This window comes from Protopterus annectens, chromosome 5.part0 (genome assembly GCF_019279795.1).
Source record: "Protopterus annectens isolate FY-2018-M chromosome 5.part0, PAN1.0, whole genome shotgun sequence".
NCBI classification, from domain to species: Eukaryota; Metazoa; Chordata; order Ceratodontiformes; family Protopteridae; genus Protopterus; species Protopterus annectens.
This window is the reverse complement of record NC_056735.1, coordinates 194,747,831-194,767,029: the sequence shown is the minus strand read 5'-3', so window position 1 is coordinate 194,767,029 and position 19,199 is coordinate 194,747,831.

Sequence of the window (19,199 nt, the reverse complement as noted above, 5' to 3'; positions counted from 1 at the left end):
CCTTCTCCTCCTCCTCCTCCTACTACTACTACTACTACTCCCTCCCCATGATGAGTTTCAGTGGCTGCTCTTGTTCGGCATTATTTAAGCATCCAATCAGTGATGCTTTTATACCACTGATGTCCCTGGCTGCTGCTCCAATCCTGAGTATATAATGCAGCTCCCGCCCGCCTCTTATTCCTTTCTTCATTGACGTGGTAGAGGCGGGCGTATCTATTGGTTGAAATTACTTCCTGTTCCTGATCAGTGGACTATCTGGATGGCATGGATCATCAGCGGGACTGGCTCTCTGTACACCCGGGCCTACAAGTGCGATTTTTTTTTTTACTGCTGCCTCGTGTCCCTTTTTCCCAGCTTGGCTTTAATTTGCAGAGGTAAGTTGATTAGTTTCGGCTGCCTGAAATTTGAAGTGAAATAAAGAAAAACTGTCTAACTGTTTTGGCAAAGTCTGAATAACCGGGGAGTGAACGTAAGGGAATGTAGTGCAGATGAGTTGAGAAATGTGGGTTAAAACGTATTGAAATACTCTCTCTGATATATAAAAGTACATTGACTGTTTGGCTGCTTGTCCTGTAGTAAATGAAAGGTGCTCTTAGCATTTGTTTAGGCACATGCAATGCAACAGCCAATAAAGGTGCCAGCAGGAAAATGTTAACCAATAGCTTCGGATTTCCAATGGATTAATTTAATAATTATGAACAGAAGACAGAAGAGAAACCAGTAAAGACATCATGCACATTCTTTGGGAAGGTTCGGAATGCTAAGGCCCAGTACTCCATGCTTGCTAGGACTGCATGGTAGCTAAAACATTATCACTTTTTTAACCATCTGAACATTGCTTTAGTAACTAGCACACACACATGAACATAAGAGGTGTGTTTTTTTTTTTCTGGATTACCGGGGGTGGGGGAGGATAGTCTTTGTTTATGCATTCCTAAACCTGCAAGGACAACTGTCTGATTAAAATTCTAACCTCATATAACATTTTGTTAAATATCAGATACTTGCATATTTTTTTGTATTGCATGTTGAGTACTGTTTGAGTAATGTTTGCTTGCTCAGTGCAAATTTCATCATGGTGTTGAAGGAAGGTGAGGGGAAGACAAGAATTCAGTTTTGTGGCTGTTTCTTGGTTTTTAAAACCTCATCCATTGTGTGGTTCTAACTTGGAGCTGCTGTGATCTGTCTTGAATGCATTGTCCTTTGTTGGGAGTCCATGGAGGGGTTTGTGTTTAATTTCATACAGCTGCTTTGTTTTTGTGGGGTGGGGAAGTGATATGTGGTGGGGTTCCATGTGTGCTGCATGAACATTGAGTCTCCTTTTGGAATCATTTGTTGATGTAAATTGTTTGGGATGTTTCTGCATGTGGTTCATGTTGTTTAGAGAGACTCTGATGTACAGTGGGGAGAATGGTTTGGAGACAGTTTACCTCCTGATCATTGAATTATTTTCCCTTTTGTTTTTTTCTCTCTCTTGGTGATGGTGTACAAGAGGTTCTTTGGTTTGATCCTTGGCTGGGGTGCCTTCTGTGTGGAGTTTGCATGTCCTCCCTGTGGTCATGTGGGTTTCCTCCGGGTGCTCCGGTTTCCTCCAACTTCCCAAAGACATGTTGTAGGTGGATTAGACACTCTAAATTGGCCCAAGGTGTGTGTGCATGTGTGCCTTCTGTGGACACTGGGCTGGCAACTCGACACTGTAAAACTCCACTGCTAGTCACGAGCGGACAGGTGATTCGCTGTGGCAAGCCTTAACCGGGAAAAAGCTGAAAGAAGGTGATGGTGTATAAAATGTAAGACTAATGCAATGTAGAACAGCTGATCAGTGCAGAATTATTTAGATGAGTAAAAGAAAATGATAAATATTGCAGATAAGAATTCCAATGTTTTTGTGAATGTGTGGTGGTGGTATAAAATGCAGGGACAAGGTGTCTCCTTGAGAAGGGAGAGAGTAGTGTGCATGAAAAAGTGAATATAAGGACAGTCTTCCATACAAGAAATACAGCTGAGTGAGAGAAGTGCTAACCATTTGTCAAGTGAATGAGAAATGTGTTCCTGCTCTGGGTCAGCTTAGTGTAGTGTTTAGTTATGTAAACTATATTTCCTGTTTTTTTGTAGCAGTTTGTTTTTATTCTCTGTCATAATTTTTTTTTTTACAAATCACCTGCACAGTCTGACTAACTTGTACTGAGTGGTGACAGATATTTGAATATCCTACAGAAAATGCACACTAAGACAATCTAGATTATCAACTAAGCTGTCTCTTATTAGAATGCTTTGATGGTCTGCAAACGTTGCATGCAGTATCTTTAAAGGTTGTGCAGCTAAATGTGCCTACTGGAGTCTGAATTTAACAGCTATGTTAGACCAAAGACAATTCTGATAACAGAACTGCATTCTTTGTTTAATGTTTTTCCTAATTATATGCAGAATGTTGATAAACGAGCAGCTGTCAAAACATTTTTTTTTCAGGAAGTTTAAAAACAATCCATGTAGTAAAGGAAAAAAACGTAGGTCAGTGCACCAGGAATCTTGTTATATGCTTTCTTATATAGTAAATGTATACAGAGGACTTTGCTGAGTGCGTTTAACCACTGGAGGTGATGTCCCTTTATGCACTGTATCAGACAGTATGTTATGCTGATGGGCTGATACCAGTGATTTTCTGCTGACACATGATCTGTTTCTTATGGGCATTCTATAGGGGTCTACTATTGAGTTATTCTTGCTGTTGTAACTTAATTTGTAGACATTACTTGGACAGAGTATTACCATTTTTCTAATTCCTTTAGTTATCATTGTTGTGCATTAGGATGTATGAGTAGTTTTTGACTTTCTTAGCCATACAGTCTTGTATCACATGAAATTGGTACTTACCTGGGGTACTTACTAAGTGAAGTGAGACTTAATAATGAAAAGTTTTAAATTTCCTAATGCTATGATTATTTTGATTCCTGTGTATGGAGTTACTGAATACAAAGCAGTATATCATAGTGGTGTGGTTCTATACAAAGAAAATAGAGAAAGGGAATGATCTTGCACTTTTCAAACATTATCTAAATGTATGGGTAGCTGCAAATTGACCCTGGTTTAGCAGTCTTGTTCTTGGCTGTGGCAAAATATAAATATTCTGCTCATTTTGATTTTTATTTTATTTTAAATTTGACTGTGATAGTCCGACTGGATACATATCCATTTTCAGCAGAGGCCCCAGGAGAAAAGCTCCAAACTTAAAGACAAGCAAGTTACAGTATATGCACAAACATGGTATTAACGCACAAGTTAGTCTCACATTTCAAGCGTATGAATACAGTTTATATACAGAAGTGTATACAAATATGTTGGTCTCTTATCAACCTATAGGTGTAGCTTGTATACAGAGTATCTGCAAAGATATTAGTTTCTCTTTTCAGACCTTAGTGTAAGAGGATAGTTGCTATAAATAAAATTGCAAGATTATAGAAGTGCATGAGGCTTTACTCAGGGTTAGAGCAAGGACATAACCAGTGAATTTTAAAATACTGTTTAGATTTTTTTTAACTGATTAAGGGAGGGGATCACAGTAAGGTCAGATGGGAGCGAATTCCTGGTTTTGCCTAGTGAATTAGTGTAAGTAAGAGTAATTGGTGGTTAACAATGTCAAAGGTCTTGGCAGATCAACCAGGTTTAAGGAGAATTCAGCTTTCAATTACACTGCAGTCAACTATACTACAAGGTGTCTTGCAATATGACTTGTGTTTTCATGCATTTAAACATTGAAAGAACTAGAGTGGGTTTTGTGGGAGTGACCCATCTGTGGGCGTGGCTCAAATAGGGGTGTTCCTTGAGTTTGGTGTGGGTGGGGCTTAAGGGGCGCCAGAGCAGTACTTCGCCTAGGGTGCTGTTTCAGCTAAGGCCGGCCCTGAGTAGATCACCCCCTCTCTGACACACCTTCATTAATTCATTATCATATTATGTAACAGTGTTCATTTTCCATCATCATCATGAAGGGAAGGTTGTCATTTAATTTAATCATCATACATTAGCAGTGAGTCATCAGAAATCCCATACCAAGCAGCTGACACATTGGCATGCAATGGAGTGACACAACATGCAACCTGCTCTCCAGAAGAGGGAGAGACAAATCCACACCTTCATTGGATCATAGGATCATAGGAGGTTACTAGGCTAATGGGCCTGGGGCCATTACAAGAGTAGCCAAGAGTTAATTCCCCAAAAAAGGAACCTCAGTCAGCCCCTGTTGCCCCTGTCAATGAAGGACACAGGTGGAACCCTGAGACAAATTTGTGGTTTTCCATCTACTAGTCAAGGCTGTGCTTGAAGACGGTCATCAAGGTACTCTGTTTCATGTGTATGGGAAGTCAGTTCCAGAGATGGGGCAGCCTCGGGGAGACAAACCTGTCTCTCCAGCAAGTTTTGTTAATGTCATATATTAGATTTAGGCCTTTTGAGTGGGTAATGCGCAAGGAGTTAGACTTACGGATATGAAGCATCTCTAGTATGGCAGGGCTCGAGATTGCCTTGTAGGCAAGACACAGATCACCCCTGAGCAATCTTTATGATACCGAGTAGAGTGATAGTGATTTGACCTTGTCCACATGGGACATGTGTTGGAGGTCATGGATTCTCTTTGTGAGGTATTTTTGTGGCTTTTCCAGTTGGTGCAGATTTTTGGAGAAGTATGTACCAAACGGGACATTATACTCCATTACTGGTATAATGAGGGAGGACTAGAGAGAGGTAATAACCTACTTTTTTTTGGATGTAATCCCTTTACTTATGAGATGAACCAAGAAATGGCTTTTCTGACCACTGTGGCTACACAATGGTGGTATGTGAGATTTTTGTCAGGCTGAGTAGCCAGGACTCTCACCACAGGTTGTGTACTTAGGGGGTTGTCTTTGATGTGGTAATCAGTAGGCATCCTGTTTTTGCCGAATGGTATGCTGATATATTTTTGCATTTATCTCAAAGGTATGACTTTGGTAACAGTCATTAGTTGATGTGAGACCCTCTTGCAGTATGTTAACATCATTTGGGGAGTCAATGACAGCACCCAAATTACAGTCATCCACAAATGTGGTCAGCCAGAGGCCTTTTGTCTTTGCCTGAACCTCTGAGAAGTAGATAACAAACAGTAGGGGTCCCAGAACAGACTCCTGGGGAACTCCATTAGTGACAGGTCTGCTATCAGAGGTGATGTGGGACTTTTTCTTACTCCATATAACCCATAAATCCACTACTATCTCCTGTTGCTTAGAGCTTTTTTTCTTACAGCAAGAGAGCACCTTACTTCATCGGTTCTTGAGAGAAAGAGACCTACCTGGATTGATCCGCCAGTTATATTCCCTCAGAATGACTCTTCTTGTCTTGCTTTAGTTCTGTCTGCTCAATAAATTGACAGACACTCAACCTCTTTCTACCGTGTGAGTCCAGTCCCCCTTATAATCACATCTTCCTTCTGTTTACCTGAATGGGGGGTACCAGGAAAATGCCATCTTTTGGCAGTCGCCCTTTGTTCATGGTCCACTTTCCCCAATAAACATACAAACATACTCCACTTTTTTTTGGTCAGGATTTATTTAGCAAACATATCTCCATGCATTTATTAATAGGCACAGACATAATTGAGACCACTTTGTGTAAAATACTAGTATATCACCTTTTCTTGAACCCATTTATTTATTTATTTTTATTTATTTTACATTTGTTCACTATAATTAACAGGTTTATGTCACACTTGCATATATTGCAGCACTTTATACTTGATGTCAGTGAAGATAATACCAGGATGAATAGACAAGCCAGGTATCTAACTGCTGATGCCTCTTAATCAGTAGCCTCATTTACAAGTTATACCTTTAATAACTAATTAAAACATCATATCATTAACTCATTAATGTTTACTGGTGGTCAGTCATTTAGATGCCACATTCTCTAGAGCTGAAGGTAAAAAGAAACTGTAAGAAAATTGTTTTATTTAAACAAGAAAAGTAGCGTGTTTCATTTCTTGTTCACCTGAAGCAATTTTCTCACATTTTATGTGCTTAATTATGTTACTGAAAACAATAAATTTAGCATCTTAGTTAATTTTCAACAGAATAAGAGTGCTGCATGTGGTCTGCATTTCAAGTGCTACTGACTTGAACAGAAAAGGGCAGTTCACAAAACTAACACTGTAGGCATACTTAGCATGGCACAATCATTGCTTGTGGCATTAATTCATTAACATCTATGTGGTGTGGAATGTTATACCTCTAGCAGTCTACACATATCTTATATTCTAGAGTACTTTCTGAAAAATAAACTGAAAAAGCATTAAGATAAACAAATGTAAATATTTTGTAAACTAGTAAACTAGGAAAGCTATTAAAACTACATAAATAACAATGCTATCAGAAAGAAGGATTCTTTACAGTGATAATAGTCAATATGTTCATAGTCTTTTCATAAATACTATAATATAGAATAATGCACTCAACCCCACAAATTATTTTTTTTAAACTTTCTTGAACAAATTGTCCTATCCTGAAAACTATACTACCTAGACATACAGTATATTGATAGAACATTTTTGTTAACCAGACATAATGTTTCACATGACAATAAGAAATTCATCTATGAGTGCATATTTATTGAGATATTTACAGAATTATGCAAATTCAGGCAGTCCCTGGGTTACAGACATCTCACATTAGGACAACTCATTGATAAGAATGGGCTGCCGCAATGTCGGAAATAACATGGAAATAAATAAAAATCCTTAAAGTTGCCCAAATCTTTCCTTGAAAAAGAGAATTATGTTGTACTTTCCTTTTTCCTGTTTTCCCCATTTGTGAAGCTGCTCGCAAGTCTTATTAGAGCAGTTACTTCTTCCTTCACAGAGAACAAGAGGTCTGATTGGTTAAGAGATCTCTGTTTTAGTGATCTGATTGGTCAAGACTGTTGTCTTGTACAGTACAGTGTTGAAGCAGTTACTGTACTGTACAGTAGAATGGTCAAATGACATTGCATCTCACTAGGGTCTAGGTGACAGTAGGAGGTCTGGCAGTGGTCTGAACATTCAGGAAATAGTGGAAACCATTTGTGTGTTATGCCTGTAGTACAGAAATATGAAGTGAAGCTTACAAGGAGGTAAGTTTAACATAGTTTTTGTATGGAGTATTCTACTGTACAGTGTTGTACTGTAGTGTATCAATATAGTTACTTTACTGTTATTACACTGTACTTACAGTATTGTGATTATTGTTATTACTACAGTATACAGTATTATGTTTAAGATTTTTTTTTATTTGGAAGTATTTCTAAAATGTTTTATATGTAAGAAAAGCAAAATAAATACTAGACTGAGGCAACCATTTGACTAACTTTCATTTAAAAAGAACCATATGCACTTGTTTTGACTTACATACAAATTTAACTTAAGGACAGATTAAAAAAAACAGATCTTTTCTTTAACTTAGGGACTGCCTGTATATGCACAATTCTATAATTAGCAGTATGAATCTTTCTTCTGGCTTTTCCCAGTTAGGAATCACCACAGTGGATCACCTGTCTGCTCATGACTGGCAGTGGAGTTTTACGGTGTCGAGTTGCCAGCCCAGTGCCCAACCTTCCACAGAAGGCACACACATGCATACACTCACACCTAGGACCAGTTTAGAAAGTCCAATCCACCTACAGCATGTTTTTGTGATGTGGGAGGAAACCAGAGCACCCAGATGAAACCCACACGACCACAGGGAGGACATGCAGACTCCACACAGAAGGCACCCCAGCCGCAGATCGCACTGGAACAAAATTCCAAATTACATCAGACAGAGCCCCTCACTAATACTCTTCAACAGAAACCTTGATGAATGGATGGGTAACAGAAAATACATCCCTGGGATCACTTCATTGGCTCTGTTTGACAGAGGAGCAGTTAATTAATCAATGGGGCGGTGAAAGCCCACACACTCTGGCTACGCTTATAAATGCCCTCGTGCAGATAGCCTAGTGCCTACCTATGAATCACACCTAAATATTATTGTTTTTACAATGCAATTGCTCTGAATATTTTCTTAAATAGATATTTTTTTACCTGACAAGTCTAAGACATTTCCTGTAAATACAGAATATGAATATTAGGCCTTCCCAGGCTTCTGGGCATGTGATTCCATTCTGGATAAAATTGTGTCAGGCCACAATTTTGATATTTCTCCACTCCAGTTTCTATTTCCTTTATCCAACTACATATGTTTATGACCTGAAACAGAAAAGGAACAAATTACACTACACTGTCATATTGCCATGTATAGAGACTTTGTACCAACTATCTGTACTTGTCTGCCACTGCTCCAGACTTTCCCCCAATTTTATACCACTTAAAGATTCTTGAATTTCATGTCCTTACCTATTTCAGAATATCTGCTGAAACCATTTCTTTAGTCAGGTTCAATTATATTTAATCAATACAGGAGTTGTTTTACTATCTGAGTGAATCATTTTCAAAGTTTCAAAGAGCCAGACCTGTATGATCCATCCCTACCCTCAACAAACCTCCAGATCCAAAGGTTTGGCATTGCCATACAACCTTTGATATTTTACACCCTGTTGTACCAAGTTGAATAATTCTGTACCTCATGTTTTAACAATAATGGGCCATTTTTAAAAGGATTGACCTTAAAAGTCCCTTGGTGGACCACTTATTTCTTTCCTGTAACTAGTCTAGTTCAGATACAGATTCTTAGTTTTAGCACTTGAATTTGCTTATTCGTGCTCAGCACTTGTTCAGAACTTGTTGTAAGCACTAAATAAGCAACAAATGACTACAGGACTCAACCTTCCTCATTACCTAGAGGAAAACAGTTTTTGTACTTACTTTCCTCACTTGATTAGAGAAAGACAACTCTTGTACTCACTTTCCTCACTTGTCTAGAGGAAAATATTCTTTTATTCAGGCATGTCCAAGGGTCAGCTCCCAGTGTTCTCTCCTATCTATCTGATGAATCCGGGCATCTTGAGGCAATGTAGCAATTTCCTCATGTACACAGGCAACCCTCTCCTCCTACCACCTAACACTACAACCTGTGAGAGATGCACTTATCTAGCCAAACTGGAGGCAAAGCTCTCTCCAACCAAGACTGAACTTGACAGTCAAGAGGAGAAGGTAAAGACTTGCACCACACCACACTCATCACATAGTCCCACTAAACCTACACCACCAAAATCCACACATAGAAACACAAAAACATTCACGGAGGCTCTCAATAATAATCTGCTCAAGCAACAGAGACCTCCAAAGCAGAAACGCAAGCAATCACCACCCCCCAACATAACCTAAATGATACATAGCCCACAGACTCAGTGTGCCACTCAACCACAGTCCATAAGGCAAAACAACGTACCCAACACACTAGTCGTAGGTGACTCTATAGTCAGGCACACTGATGTCTCACTCACCAGGCTAAACAAGGAGAAGGTTACTGTCAGCTGCCTGTCGGGTGCCAGTATCTGCCACATAACCCACGCACTCAGGTCACTCCACAAGTACAAATATGACTCTCTCTCAGTGTCCATGTTGGTGTGAATGACATGAGACATACCTCCCTGGACTACATTAAAAGAGACATGGAAGAGCTCTCTGAACTTGTAGCCCAGGCAGGTATGATCTTAGCCCTGAGTAGCATCCTGCCGTTGCCCAGAATGATATCACAGTACAAGGACAAAATGATTGACTTCAACATTTGGCTAAGCTTCTGGTGTCATTCTAAGAAGATCCGCTATCTGTCTGCCTGGCACGACATGGTTGACAGACCACGATGATTTGCCAAAAATGGCCTGCACCTGTCACCCCTGGGATTCCGGACACTGGCTAAGGCTTTTGCCAACCCTATAATGCCTATTTTAGGCAAGGCTCAAATGACAAATTCACCACCGTAACAGGAACAGGCAAGCAAAAACTGAGGGTAGTGCTACTCAATGTTTGAAGTCTAAATCTCTAAATGCACTCCCTCGAGGCATTCCTTAAAATGGAGAACACTGAAATCTGTGCAGTGACTGAGACCTGCTTTAAGGCTCCAGAGAGCATCCCTGCATTACCAGGCTATAACTCATACCACACTTTTCGGCTACCTAACCTGGACTGGGACACCAAAGGCGTACGTTTGTCCATATTCATTAAGGATATCCACACCTCCAGGCTAGTTGCTCAACATAATGCATCCGAGGTTATCCAAGTGCAACTAAATGTGGGCAAAACTGCAATCCAAATTGTAGCTTGCTACAGATCCCCCCACCATGCCCCTGGATTCCCACTCCTCTTTTCTTGATATACTGGAAAATATTAGGGTTCAACCGAACACCTTAATAATGGGTGAATTCAACTACCCCACCATTAACTTGGAAAGCTCCTCATGGACCAACTACTTCACTCAACGCTTTCTGGAATTCATAAATTCCAATGCCCTGGATCAACTTATTCACACCACCACTAGGGGCAACAATATCCTAGACCTAGTCATTACCAACATGAGTGACTGGTGTTCCACACCTGAAGTCAACTCCTCGTTGGTCAGATCCAACCATAAGCTAATCACCCTAGATATCCACATCCCGCCTCCACCCCCCGTTAAGGAAACCATGGTAAAAAATTTCTCCAAAGCCAACTTCATGCTTCTTAAGACAGAAGTGGCGAACTTCCTGACACCCATGCAGATGGACAATACAGTTATGACTGCTGAATCCTACACAAATGCACTCTATAAGCACTTACACAAGTGCACAGATCATGCTATCCCAAACAGAAGCAAAACTACCTATGAAGCTATGAAGCTATGAACCTATGAAGTACGTGAAAGCCTCATGCCATCTTATAACTTACAAATTATAAATTTCCATCTAAATGGCTAAGTCAACTCCATGTCTCCCCTTCTGCAGAGTTACTTGCTGGCTCTTTCTGAATCAATCATTTTTTGCTACCCATAGCCACGGAACTACATGTTCCTCCAAAACAACCAGATCGCACCAAGCAATGGCTTGACAAATCATTCTCCTAGACCCCCTAATAGCTTGCTTATCTTAAAAATCCTATCGTAGCATATGAGGCTTAATCTCTGTTAATAATATGACACCCAGAAAATGCATAAGTAATACATATTCATTTAGTGGTTGTCTTTGACCTAATATGATATTCCTAAATATTGACTCAAGCTTTAAGCATCTTCCCAGTCTCCCAGTGCTTGGCAAAGTTCTCTAATCCCCCCTTGTCTTTAAGACCAATGCAAGTACATCTGCATACATCCCATAGTATTATTGGACTTCACAACAGCCCCATTTATCTGTTATTTCCTGGTAACAGCCACCCTGTTGGGCATTATTTCTTGCTTATTATAGCATACTTCATAAAACAAGGTAATCCCATTTAACATTAATAATACATCTAAAAAGATCACATTTTAAACATTCAAATTTCCTGATGCTAACTTAAATCATTTTTGCCATTTAGCTGGATTCATACAGACAGAGAATATAAAATCTTTAAATGAACTGCATCAAAGTATATTTCTGGGAGAGGAATGCTCAAACCACCCTTTGAAAGCATTAACCTATTCTATGACACCCTAGGTTTGCCTAGATCCTGCACAGAATCTGTTGGCATATCTAGACTTACAATTAAGAAATTCCCTGTAACATTTGTCAGTAATGTTTGGAATGCATATACTAGCAAAGGGAAGACAAATGATGTACCTATAAAATCTTTGACCTTGTGCTTGTCCAATCATTTACTGTCTGTGGACATCTCCTTTTAATCTACCACCTAGCCAGATACCCAAGTATTTAATATGGTCTGATTTCCAAAGATATGGATAGGTTTGTTTCTTCATTAGTGAAGGTGCCACGGTTTATTCTCACTGCCATTGTTTTATTCTTCTTAACCTTTGGCCTGATATTTTGCCAAACATATCTGACATCAAAAACAATACCTCAGTATATTTTTTTCCAGATCTGTTATATACATCAGAATACCATCTGCATAGAACTGAATCTTTATTTCTTCCTGGTGTAGCTCCTTAAGGTTGACCTCCTTTCCATAACTACCAAATGATTTTAAATGAAAAGCAATCAAAAGAGGGGAACATCCCTGCCTTTTTTTTAGTTTGGGCAGTACAAAAGACAATGACATTCCTGCATGAATCTTGACTCAGGATTAAGATGTCTTATAAACTGCCGTTGTCATGTAAATAAATTCAGAAGAAAAAAAATCCTAAAATGTTAATATTAGATAAAAACATTTGCCTGCATGAACTGCCTTTTCTGGATCTAAGCTTAATATTAATAATGATTAATAACAATTTCCTTTGCTTTTGGGATATTTTTATCCATATCTCGGTTTTTTGTATGTTGTGAAAAGTTTATTTTCATTCCACACTCCCACAATGATCATTATCCATTATACGGGGTATGTATTTTGCTTATCTTTTCAGCAACACTGCTATAAATAATTTATTGTCATCACTTAGAAACAGATTAGGTTTGCAGGAAAATATCATTGTTATTTTTCTTTTTTTAGTTTTACCAGTAGTACTGCTTCTTTTGTGTGAAGCAGGGACCTCCTTAGTCCACAGCACTATATGCAAGGACTGCACTTAATTATGTATCATGCCTTCCTTATCTATCACACAAAATTTAAGTGGATAACAATCCACCACTACCCAAAGTCCTTCCTCTGCCCTTCCTCTTTCTGACTTTAATTAATTCTACATAATAGGAAGAATTGTAGTTTCTGCTTCTCCCACTGCAATGCAAGTTATCTCTAAATGCATTTAAAAAGCTGCTATTTCAAACTAAATACAATTTCATTATGTCTGAGCTTCATATACATGTTCATAGTGCTGTCAGAACTGATCTGCTGTTTCCACAGGCTCCTTAATGTAATATATCTCACCTCCTTTCTTCAAAGCATATATGACCTCCTGCAGCCTTTGCGGCTCTAGCCTCGTAGTCAGTGAGTTTTAATAATCAGGATGGCTATAAGAATACCTATCATTCACTGATTGACACAAAAATTAATATACTTTATCCAGTAAATCCTCCAGTTCTCTAATTATCTTCTCCATGTGTTCCATAATTGTTTCACTTCTGTTACAGTATTTATTTTGCTGCGTTATTGGATTTTCATTCTTACCATACAAATGCAATCTAGATCTTCCCAAAATAGGATGCACAATCTAATCATCACTTTAAGCAGAATTTTGCATTGGTACCCTTCCATGCCCAATCTTTGATTACCACACCCTATTGTAATTATATTAATTTCATTAATTTAATTATTCATACAAAGCACTAAGTATCTCTTATCATGGCCAGTCTTATGCATGAGCCAATTGGGTAGTCACCTAGGGAGCTGCTTGGATAGGAGCACTTTTCTAGCATGCAATGATTTTTTTATGGCAAGAAATACATAATTTCTTTACTATAATAAATTACTAAATAAATAAATAAATGCATAGCACACATACCTCTCAAATGTCCAGTAAACTGATTTTAAATTCAACTATACAGGGTGCCACAGAATTCTGAGTGGCACCTTTAAATTCTGATTTCTTAAGAGTTAATTTCACATATCTCTAATCATTGTGTTATCAGCTTTGTGGTATCCCCAACACTGGCAACATGATGATGTCACTAGAGCCATGACTCACTGTATGTGAAGTAATCAAGTTAGAATCCAGTGTGGAAAAGGATTAATCAGGGCACTGAGGAAAGCAGATGTTTGCCACAGTAGCAAAAAGATGGAAATAAAGTAGGTAGTGAAGTGCTAAACTGATACTTTCCTTAGCAAGGATGACATAAAAGGGGCAGTTGTCCAGACAGAAGGTGTTTAGAGAGGGCAGTGTGATCAGGCAAGGTGCCCTCACTGACTACTCAGCTGCTCAGCTTAAGTGTCAAAGTGCAAGCAGTTTTAAGATTTAGTTAATATTAAGAAGCAACAATTATTTCCATTGTGGCTCCTTTAAAGTCATAGACTGAGTAAGGCTGTTGAATTTCTGTATTATTTTTGCACTGAGAAAGCAAAGAGGAATTATAGGATTGTAGAAATATAATTAGATCTTTGTTTAGACCAGGACAAATTATTTTCCTTTTTTTTCTTCTAGGGCTTTCTTTCCCCTAAAACATCATTGAATGAGCACCAATAAGTGGATGTTTAATTCCAGTTTCATCTAGGAGTAAGACAAGTTAGTTTATTGTTCATTTTGTTTCATTTTATTTATTTTTTTTTTTTGAGGGGGAGCTTTTTTCACCCAAACTCTAATTGAAGAAGAACCAATTGGGGATATTTAATTCTAGATTCATCTATTTATAAAAAAAAGATTAGAAATGGCTTATTATACTTCCACTACTAATAAAACGCATTCATGGAATTGAGTGCTAATCCTTTATCTGAACTTAGTTAATGTGGTAGTGAGGCAACCATTCCATTTGGTGACCTGGTCATTGAATTCAGTATTTTCTATCCTGTGGTTTGTTTGCCTTTTGAAATGATGCATTGCAACCAATTAGGAGTTTGCTGTCAAAGGAACTGTTAACAGAGCTAAGATTTTTTGGTATGTTTGAAGTAAATGGAGACTTATGGGGCTTTGATGTCTGCCCATAATGCAGATAACATCAGGGTGCTGGATTCTATATCCACCACATATGCAAACTATATCCTCTTGAGCTATTCAGACATGGTTTAACTGCTGTTAGTTGGACATTAGGAGTATGTGCAACAGACTTGTGAAAAGGTAGAATAAGCCTCCATTCAAATAATCTTTATCCGGAGAATATTTGGCATAATTCCCTTATTAATTGCTATACGTAATCTACCTTTACAGCAAAGTAGATTAATAGCTTCATAGAGGCAGCTGTAACTATCATGATGAAGTAGAGAACAAACATCACTAGTCCGTATAACAGAAGAAAGAAAATCATGGCAAAAATAAGGAGGCGTAACACACAGCAGGACGGATGTGCTATCATCAAACTAAACAAACAACTCAGAGGAAAAATAAAGTCTACTAAAACCAAATTTAGGTAAATTTGGCCTCCGAGGCCAAAGACAACCACAAGGCATTTTTTAGATATGTCCACAACCTCAAAGGTAATACACGGTTGCATGCAGAGCTCATTGCTAATGGGGCCACCTATACTGAGCCTCAAGATATAACAAATATAACAGCGGACAAATTCAGGTCTTACTTTACCCTTCTCTCCCCCTCAATCTCCTCTCAGGAAACACCATCAAATATAACTACCCCTACTATCACTTGGGAACATGCCCTCAATGCTTTCTCTAAGGCCAAGAACACTGCATCAGTGGAACAAGGCAATATCCCAGGATGCCTTCTAAATTGGCCCATCAGGCCCCCTGTAATTGCTATTTAACTGTTGCTTTCAAACAGTCTTTGTGTCTCATGAATGCAGAACAGCAACAATCATTCATCTGCACAATGGTGGGCCATCTACAGACCCTGGAAACTACAGACCCATAAGTCTCTCAAATCTCATATGCAAAACCATGGAAAGAATTATTGTGGAAATGATCAATGATGACATAGGAAACTTCCATCCAATGGACCCAACACAATTTAATTTCATTGAGGGCAGGTCATGCCCACTCAACCTGATGGACTTCTTTGAAAATGGTTCACACTGCCTACCTTGCCCTGGCCAAGGCATTTGACCCTACTCGGGTATTGCTGACAAACTCAAGACACTAGTTATAAATCCTTATGTCACCCAGTGGATAGCCAGCTGGCACATATACAGGATCCAGGAAGTTAAACTGGGGAGTCCTTGTCTACAAAAAGGCCAGTCATAAGTGTATTCCCTCAGGGATCATTCCCGGGAGTGCTCTTTTTTGGCATTTACTTCTCTGAAGTCAATGCCAATGTCAATGGCCTCCAGATGACTAAATTTACAGATGACTGCAAATTAAGAGCAGTCATAGAATCCCCCACTAACCCTAATGTTCTCCAGGAAGGGTTAACACTGACAAGTAACTGGTGTCAGAGCCACAGATTAAAACTAAATGCCAAGAAATGCACCGTAGTATCCTTTGGGAAGTCATCCACACAGTGTAACTATCATATTGACAACACACCCCTAAAATCTATCCCAGTAGTCAGGGAATTGGGGCACACATAGACAGTAATTTAGCCCTTGAACATCATGTGTTATGTGAGGAAATCATTCTATGTCATCATATATTCAGCATTCATCAGACCTATCCTTGAGTACAATGTCCCCTTTCATATATACCTAACCAGGCACATCCTTGAATGTCCACAGAGGTTCCTCACTAAAAGAATACAGGGATTAAGTAACATGTAGTATGCAGACTGCCTCAAAGCCCTATCCCTGTATTCTGTCTCCTGCATGCTGTTGAGGGGATGGTCTTTACCTGGCATACAATGCATTGTCACACCCAATCAGGATAGAACTCATGTATATCTGCAAAACAAACAGCCCCAGAATTACTCATAATAAAGATTTAAACCTTGTCTGTGATATAAAGACCTGCTGGACCAGCATGTATGTATGTCAGAGACTACCACTTCTCTGGAGTAGGCTTCCCATCCATGTGAAGCAGAGTTCCTCCCCAACTCAGTTCAAATCTAACTTAGATGGATGGGGAACAGGAAATTTATCCCTGTTTTGGTACCTATGACTCTAATGGAAACCGGCAGCCTATAAATTGTTCCCAGGCTCCTGCTTCTAAATGTTTCATCTGTCAAGCCCCTGGTTACACTTATCAACAGTATCAGAACTTGCCAGAGATTTGGGATGCATGGCTAGGCTTAAAAAGGCCTTTGTTTTCCTTAGCCTAGTAACCACCTATGAACACATATGAAGCTATGAACCTATGAGTTTATTGATTCTGCCTTTAAAATATTATCAGAATCAAGGCTGAGGTCTCTACAATTACGAAGCATGACTGCTTAATACTGATAGTATGGATGCCATACCCTGTATTCTGAACTGAATGCTTTAAGACAGCTACGCATCTGATTGGTGAGCTGCAGTACAGAACTTCAGTCCATATTTCCTCAACTGACTGCAAATGTACTGCTGGGCAGGTCTTTACAGCAAAGTATTTTCCTAACTTCCTAAAAAAGTGTGGTAGTTATCTCTCATTTGAACAAGATCAATCCCAGCTTGGGACTTATAACCTTAACTCTAATCTTTACTTTAAAGAAAGGTTTATTAGTCAATGTGTCAGCTTCACAATTTGATATTTTTTTTTTTTAGCAAAAGTGGTCTGAAAAAGTGTTTCAAATTAGGATTCAGGAGGGGACACAGTACTGAGATGATCTTTGTAAACATGTCAGGGGAAAAAAAGCTTTTATTTAGATTCTCAGTCTGAATGCAAATTTTGAAACCATTAAACACAGTCTATTGTTAGACCAATGTCTTGGACTAGAGTTTTAGTCATATGATGGTTTTCAGGTTTATGAAGGACAGAGACTTTTCCACATTTTCCACAACTTGAAACTATACAGGTCCTCAAGGTTCACTCATAATTTTACTGCTGACACACAAGCAATTAGGCATATCAGGAGTACGGAATAGATTTTCACCTCTGTGGAAATGTATTTATTGATTGATTGATTAACATTTGATTGTCAGGAAAGTCTGTTTGGGTAAATGCCCATTTTCTATGCAAGCCTAGGGAGAAAAACTCTAAAGTATTACAAAAACATTTTAAGAAACTAATTTTGCAATATTCAAAAATAATACAAAAACATCTGCAATTTAAATAATTATTCCAAATTAGACATAATGTGAACTCATTGGCTAAAACAGATCAACTTAAATGGCAATTATTTAATATTTAGAGACATTTTAGTCAGTTTAGAGAAATTAAAGGTAACTTGGTATAATACGTACAGGAACTACAATATGAAATGGGAGAAAAAAAACTGGGTAATGGCATATTTAGACAGAGAGTCAGGGAAGAGAGACTGACTGAGGCAGGAAATGAGTTAAGAAGGGAGTGTAAGGATGTATAAAATATGAATAGGCACTTGTTCATATTTAGGGATATAGTTTATCCTGGTGTTGAGCAAGAACAGAGCCAGATTTTGGCAAGGAAGTCTTACAGATTGGTTTTAAAAGACTAGAGGGAGATTATTGACTTGACGGATACAAGTAAAGAGTTCCCCAGGCCTTAACAACATGGTATGAGTACAGACCATACTCAACAGATTTGATAGGTTTGTCGGCAGAGAGGAAGTTTTGGTTATTGGATCATAATGACCAAGTAGGAACATAGTTGTGTACAATTATATTTAGTGCAGGACAAGCAGATGGATGCTGGATAATTTTATACATGGTAAAACACTGTATATATATATATATATATATATATATATATATATATATATATATATATATATATATATGTGTGTGTGTGTGTGTATATATATATATATATATATATATATATATATATATATATATATATATATTTATTAGTTGATGTGGCAGTTCTAACTAGCTTAAGATTTTTAGTGCTGTAGAGTAGTGCATTCTGAAATGAGTATTTACAGCAAATATTGCCACTTTATAATAGCATTGTTCAAGTTTTGCTTTTTTTATGCCTGGAAGTTAGTAAGGATGGGATCACAATAAAAAAGTGAGGGGAGGAGATAAGTAGTGGCAAGTGTAGCTTTAGGTGTGTTGGTGACAATGTTTTTGGCTTTATAAAGCATCCTTAGTTTTTGGTGCTTTTTTTTAGTGAAGTTTTGTATATACAGGTCAAACTTAAGATTATCCTCTGCTATCATCCCTAATAATTTGCTAAGACAAGTGACGTCAATGATTGTATTATCAAGAGAGAATATTTTAAATGCAGTCTTTCCATGAGAGAAGGACTTGGGGAAAATAAGTAGTTTTTTTTTATTTTTTTTGGTTGAGCATGAGTTGTGAGTTATGAAGCAATATTTGAGTGGCTGGCTGTTAAAGCTTCCGGAGTATTTTTTTAGAGATGTGAAAGGTTGTCTGACATGCGTATCAGTGTGGAGTCATCTGTGTATTTTATTAGGGAGGTCTGTTATGTGGATGTGTGAATGGTGTTGGTGAGAATGTTAGAGGAGAGTAGAAGTTTGCTGTCACAAAATGTGTCAAAGGCCTTAGACAAGTCTAGAATTAAGGAGGAGAATAATTTGCCAGCATCT